The sequence below is a fragment of the Triticum aestivum genome, chromosome 1A (genome assembly GCF_018294505.1).
Source record: "Triticum aestivum cultivar Chinese Spring chromosome 1A, IWGSC CS RefSeq v2.1, whole genome shotgun sequence".
Lineage (NCBI taxonomy): Eukaryota > Viridiplantae > Streptophyta > Magnoliopsida > Poales > Poaceae > Triticum > Triticum aestivum.
Window position 1 is genome coordinate 119,668,349 of NC_057794.1, and position 7,494 is coordinate 119,675,842.

Below are 7,494 nucleotides of genomic sequence, written 5' to 3' on the forward strand. Positions count from 1 at the left end.
GGCCAAATTCAGCCTGTGGTTACAGTCGGCCCGTTTGTGGTCCGTTAATACGTTGGGCCGTTTTCAAAGCGTCATCAAATACGGCCTGTTAACGATGGCCCGTTATGGTCGGCCCATGAACGGACGATTCCAACTCTAGCCTGTTTACGGCCATAATGCGACCTGTTATTGGCCCATGTTTGGCCATCGATCATACTGCCCGTATAAGGCCCATTGATGATACGACCCGTAGAAGGCCCACTGTTTCTACGGCCCGTAGAAGGCCTACTGTTTCTATGGCCCGTAGAAGGCCCACTGTTTCTACAGCCCGTAGGAGGCCCAGTGTCACTACAGTAAATATTAGCCCATGGTTATTGAGGCCTAGTTTTAAAAAATAGGTTATTGCAGCCACTAGCAAACCGCGGAAAAAGAACTGCAATGACTAGAAGCAAACAAATAAACAAGACAACAAGGAAATAAATAAGAAAGCAACTTACGCTAGGCTATCACGGCTATCACACATATTACATCCACTGGGCATCAAAGTTCGCTACCAGTGCAAAATAAATGCGCCGACAAAAGAATATACAAAACTGAGAGCACTTCAAAAGGCACTAGGCCTGGCCAGGTCGCCCCCCCAAACAGCTGAAGAAGCTGAGTAGACCTCAGTTGTGTCAACGATAGATGCATCAACACTAGATTTAAGGCATGATGGTGCGCATGGCAGTCCTCTGACATCTTCATGGCATCTTTGACTTCAAGTCGAAGCTGAGCTGAAGCAAGCCTTTCCACTTTAAGTCGAGACTGATTGAGGCAGTGACTGCACAGAGGTTGTCTCACACCTGCTGGTGAGTAGCTTCAACTCACTGTCTTCATCAAGACAGGACCTTGGGGTCATCTCGCTGTCCTCAAGATGGTTTGGCTCACTATCTTCCCTAAAGTTCTGCCTGGCATAAGAGATACGAGTCTGAAAGAGAAACAAGGAGACACGTAACAGGTTTCACAATTATATAAGCAAATAAATGGATCTGTTATGCATAAGGAACATGTTTTTACAACTAGAATTTGAAACGGGTAGTTGTTGCAAACATCCAATCAGATGTAAACAGCAAAGCAAACAACAATGGAGGAAATGATGCCTACCCAAATCTATACTAGAACAAAGTTTGAAGGCTTGAGAAGGATGAACTTACATTACATGTTAACACGGGCTAGACAAAGCCCTTCTCCATGTTGATGGAAGGATAATTCAATAAATTCCCCAAAGAAAATTCTTTATAAGCATTGCCATTATTCTACATTCTGCAAAGAGTAAATATAGATGAAATAATATTGGAAGAAACATAGGATAATGGAGCTCAGGTGCAGACTGATGATACATAATCAAATAGCAATTAATTAAGTACGCGTTACAAGGCAAAAGGGAGAGAGGTACTAACAAGAGCAATGCAGAACCCATTATTGTTTTGAGATCGTATGATCCTTTGAGCAAGGAGATTCATCTAAAATTAGTTTTCATACAAGAGAGAAGGTAAGGCACAAGCAGAAATTTAGGAGTTCAAATTTTGAATTGATATCATAGACAGTACCTGACACTGGGCTCCCAGCAGTTATAATAGGGGTTTGGCCACTGGAGTAGGGGTAAAGTGTGGTCCAGTTGGGCCTGTGTTTTCTGTGGCTGCTGATCTATCTGATTTAACTGGTATCACTACCTTTTCCAAATACTTAGTTTGTACTCCTTGACGACCTGCACTCACCCTCTTCCTTTTGGACACCTATTATGAAAGAACAACATTTGACTGGAAAAACATAGTGTGACGACACATGGAATAGGTACAGAAAATGGATAGGTATGGCATATACTCATATATGATGCTTAAACTAAGCAGATGGTGTAACAAAGTAGAAGTAATGCAAGAGGTCAGAAGCAAAATATGTGCGACCAATACAACTTTGCAAAGTTAGAGCAAGCACCTTGATGGGTGAATAAGATAGGCCATCCTCCACCATGCCAAGTTTCTTAGGCAGTGGATCATTCCGCAATATTCCTCTCGTGCGCCCATTCTCATATTCATTTTGATAATGTTCAATATTTGACATGCATGAAAACATAAAAACAAGTGAGATTTCTTTGTAATGCAGAAGTGATTCTAATCCAATATTGCCTCCCTGTAAACCCCTTTGTGCTATCTCTGCAATTCTTTTAAAAGATGCCATGCATGATGTAATTTGTTGTGTGCATTAATATAATGTGGCCTACTACTCAAAATATGAGAGCTCCAAAAGTGATGACACTTCGCAGATGATAGCTTCAACATATAGTAAAGAATAACAAGTCGACCTGACCTGACAGATTCAAAATATACTAAGGGAGAACAACTCGACCTGACCAGTCGACCGCAAGAGAAGAGTATCATCTTAAAGAAGAGCAGAAGAGCAAGCAGATTGAAGATATTACAAGTCTTTTAATACAATGTCAGTTGGCCACCCATGATGAACCAGAGCGCACAGAGAAATACTATTCTTTCCGGTCTCTCCATATGTGGCTCACATGCATTTCGAAACTAAAGTAGGAACATTTAGCTAACCAATTAAACATCTCCCAGTTTCACTAATATCATCAATAATATCATATATGAATTTGTACAACTAAGCTTGTTTAGCTCGATGGGTGGAGCAGTGCTATTAAGACACGAACCACGTAGGCTAATTGTGGTCATCATAAAATGGGGAAAACATAAGCATGATGAGTACAGTGTTGACCGTGGCAGTGGGATGGCAGTTCTGGAGCTGCAAACCGCGCAAAGGGTAGTTAGCAACCGATGTTTGCTTTGAAATAACAACTATGATTTGGTATGGACAAGAATGTATGGTCAACAAGTGACAAAGAAATGCAATTATGCTGTCTCTCTATATGTCGCGACATGCATTTGGAAACTCAAGTGGGACCTTTAGCTAACCAATTAAATGTGTCGGTTAACTAATATCAGTATCATATCACAATCATATTTGAACAACTAAGCTTTCGAATTCTGAGTGTTGTGTTGTTTAGCTTGAAGGGTGGAGTAATGCTAGTACGACAGAAAGCACCTACACAGATCATAGTAGAGTAGATAAAAGGGGGAAACCCTAAGCATCAAGAGAAAAATCAGGAAAGTGGAACTAGCTGGACCAGTGGGTGGCGCACATGCTTTTCGAAACGAATATAGGAACATTAGGTGACCAATTAAACATTCTCTATTTTAGTGATATGAGCATCATATCAGATTCGTATTTCAACACGTAAGCTTTGGGTTGAGGTCTTGAGGAGCAGTGCTAGCATGACACGAAGCACCTACGATGATGGTAGTGAATATAAAGGGGGGAAACCATAAGCTTTACAAGTATAGTGCCCGTGCCATGGCAGATCTAAAGGTGCAAACCGGACAAAGCTACTTCGCAACCAATGTTTGCTTTCAACTAGCCACTACGATTTGGTATGGACAAGAAAAGTACAGTAAACAAATTATAATCTATTTTCCGGGTGAGATCAATAACGTAAGCACATATGGAAGAGTACCACCTCTCTTGCGGCACCATGTAGGCCTATGTTGATACATTGAGGGTGCTGCGGGTGCGATGGCTGTCAGCGGCGGGGAAGAAGACTTTAGACGGCAGACGGCCGGATCGGGGGATATATCCTATTGTCGTGGACGAGGCGGTCGTAGGAGTGGCAATGGCAAGGTGGACGACGGCGCCGATGAAGCGAGAGGAGGCGATGAAAGGATGTTGGTCCAGCGCCGTGGATGAGAGACGTCCATCGCTTGCAGTGGACGACGGGGTAGGGGTAGCGGCTCCGGCAAGGTGGAGGATGGGGTGGCAGACGGAGGAGGCTGGCCGCAGTGCGGAGGTTGTCGTGTCGCCGACGGTGTATGAATGGGGAAATGGAGGCGAGGGGGGATCTCAAACTTTGGGACGCGCTTCTATGAAATGGGGGAAAGTTACGAACTTATCCCCCATTTAAAATTTCGGACATCGTGTCGGTTGGGGATAGGACAGTAATCTCGCATCTCCCAAATATTTGCCGCTAACTATTTCGGGCGAGGAGAGGGTGTTTTGCCGCCCATGGTTGGCGCCCACGGTGTATGAACGGGGCTGACAGGTAGGGCGGTTGTGTCACGTCTAATGGAAGTTACACATCTGCCCCTATTTAAAATATAGGCCTACATCGATTTCGGATGAGGAGAGTTTGTTTTGCCGCCCACCGTGTATGAATGGGGAAATGGAGGAAGAGACACATGTCTTTTGGACGAGCTTGAATCAAATGTGTTTTGCCGCCCATGTTTGGCGCCCACCGTGTCTGAATGGGCTCAGAGGCCGTCGTGTCATGTCTGATTGAAGTTACTAGTCTACTCCTATCGACAACAGTGTAAATCCTATAGATAAGGATGTCAAGTGTCAGGGGTAGACAGTAATTTCCATCTCGCAAACACTTGCTTCGAGCAGCCCACACATTATAGTGGGTGTTTAGCCACTTCATTCAAAACTTGGGAGAATTAGCATTCACGTTTGCCCTAGGACCTGGCAAACTAAATTCAAATCCAATTTGTATTCGATTACGAATATCCATAGATAATTATACATTTTGTTATTTATTTCTTCAAAACCACAACAAAGATTTATTCCACCTTTATATATGATTATGATTTAGAAATGCCGTGATCTTAGAATTCAGTAGGTTGGATACACTCTGAGTCAAACAATTATTTCATCCAATACAATATGCTCACACGACAAACAGTTCACCTTATGTCAATCATACAAGTTCTGAGGATTACCTCGCCTAAAAAATTCGGATCATTACAACACATGGACAACATAGGGGGTCTTGCAACATAATCCATTCAGAGACATGACACAACATGCAAGTATAATAATCTAATGAAAATTTGAACTGGTATCTAAAGAAGAACCGAGATTATCTTGGGCTTCAGATAGCAGAAACAGCAGGACCTCCTCCGTCTTCAAATGCAACATTCTTACTTCCTCCAATTCTTGGGTTGCTTGCATAATGCGTGCCGCTAATTCCTTAATTTCCAGCCTCAAGATAAATATTACCTCATTCATGGTAGCCACACCATCTCTTTCTGCCTCTAGTAGAGCCTCAAGCACTATAATATCTGTGCTCAGACTGCTCTCCGGTGGTGTTGCCTCTGAACTGCTACCATATGGTAACATGGATGGCGCACTGCTTCCAGAAATAGATTCTGGGGTTGTACATTGTGTCCTAGTGTGAACGGCATCCTGAAAGGTTTCCGCTGGACATCAGTAAGAGATAGTTATCGTATGATCCAGGCAGTAAGCTTACATGGTAAACGACGGATGAATTATTGCCGAGCATGGCAAACTATATTTAAATGGTTCGAAGCAGCATCAGCCGAAAAGAAATTAAAATGGTAAGATGAAACTAGGGATGTAGGTGGCAAATAAACGAAATCCGCCAGTCCCATATAGTTAGTTTTTGCTACCTCCCTAGTTCATTTTCCTCAAAAAAACAAAAACTCTTTTGAACTATCATACCACTAGTGGACTTTAATCGGGATTAAACCGGTCCCAGTTGACATCCCTAGTTGAAAGGGAGTGTACAATCGCTATATTTAAGTTGCCAAGGCATCTAAGCAGTTGAAATAATCTGAGAAAGCACTTAACAGTGTGGCCTCATATAAACTACAAAGACAGTCATGTGATGAAGTTGAGAGGAAAAGTTAAGGACTCAAATGAAATAGGCATGCATTTCTTTACGATAGTACAGCAGGCACTGCTGACATATTGGCCAACTCAGGTATAGCGTAACAACAAATAAGCATTCGAATCAAGCAATAAAGCAAATCAGACAATTGAACTATTTGTAATTCGGTAGGATTACACGTTGAGGGCACAAGCCAAGAAAGCATCCCACTCGCATTACATTTCACATGTACTAAAACACACTGGCTTACCATATGTTGTTGTGAAGCCTAGCTGCTGTTGCAATGTTCTTTGAAGATATCGTCAGCATCCCGTGGATGCAAATCTAGTTGTTGTAGTTTATTCTGCACCATCTATTTAGGTAAAATTAATTTTAATCACATGCACTGGTCCGAATTGATCATCAATGGTTCATCTAAACTAATGAAAGAAGGGTGTGTGCATACACGACAATACTCCCTCCGATTCTTTTTACTTTGCGTATAACTTTTTCTCAGTTTTCTCGTAGTAGTCTGCGCGTTGTTGATTCCTAGCGCTGGTTTCCTTTTGTGCCGCGCCCCATCCGCCTCTGCCCTAATTAATTGGCAAATTAGTCCAGAAAAATTAAACCAGTGCCCTCCTTGGTATGCGGGTCAAGAGATATGGGCAGAGTAAATAGAATCAGAGGGAGTATATCTGCTTCCCTCTATTTTTATGCTTGTTCGAGGTGTCAGCCCCAAAAGAACAAATATTTTGCTTGATGGGGTTGGTAGCTCCATAATTAATAGAAGCATCAAATTAGTCATGCAACTTGGGAAGATCAAGAACACACAAACAAGTAATGAATAGAGGCTCGGAGCACTGATGTAATAGCTAGCATCAGAAAATGTAGGGTAAAACGAACAAAAAGCAGTGGAACCACATGCTAGTTTGCTGATGTGTAATTAAGCATAGAGAACATTAAGCAGTCTGATGGAACCAACAGGTGGCATTAGAACAAAACTAAAGCATATTAACTATATGTGCACTGGTATGTAATTTAGCACATGTAAGATGTTCACTGCCAGAAGTATGGCCCTACAGGTGCAAGCAGAATAATGTGTCTCATGAAAACTGAATGATGCCCTGAAGAAATTCAAAGGTGCGGTGCTTATGCTAGGAAAGTGAATGTATGCACCGGTCGTTGGATAATAGTACCTTATCCTCGATGGTGTATGGGTATCGTTGTCATACTTGATAGCTAAGGATCGTCGATGGTGCTCGTGTTGCGGTTGAGTTTGGGCCAGTTGTCGCTGTTGCTGAAGCGGCTCCGGTGCTACGGTTGCGGCGCCCGTCGACATCCAAGAAAGCTCATCTGTGGTAAGTGAATAGTTGCATGATAAAGACAAAAACCAAAGGAGTACAAATCGAAATAACATGATGAGGCTGCGGCATCGGTAAAGTAGAGCCGGTGGAGTTGAATATGGCGTCCGTGGAGCGGGTCTGGTGCAGTGGATGAAGGCTTCGGCGGGCGCGTTGTAGAGTGCTCTCGGTGAGGCGGATCTGTTGCGGCGGACAAGGGCTTGTATGAAGGGCCAGCGAAGGGGCAGACAAGGGAGTCAGTGAAGGGCCTATGCTGTGGTGGACGAGGGCGCCGGTTAAGCAGATCCGGTGCGGTGGACCATGATGGCGGTCAAGGAGATCTAGAGCGGTGGACAAGCCAGTCGCTGAAGCGGCTCCGATGAAGTGGTGAGTTGGCAGTTGGGGGTTCCAAGGTGCGGAAGATAGATCCGGCGGGGTGTGAGGTCCACCGCTGCGGCGGAGGACTAG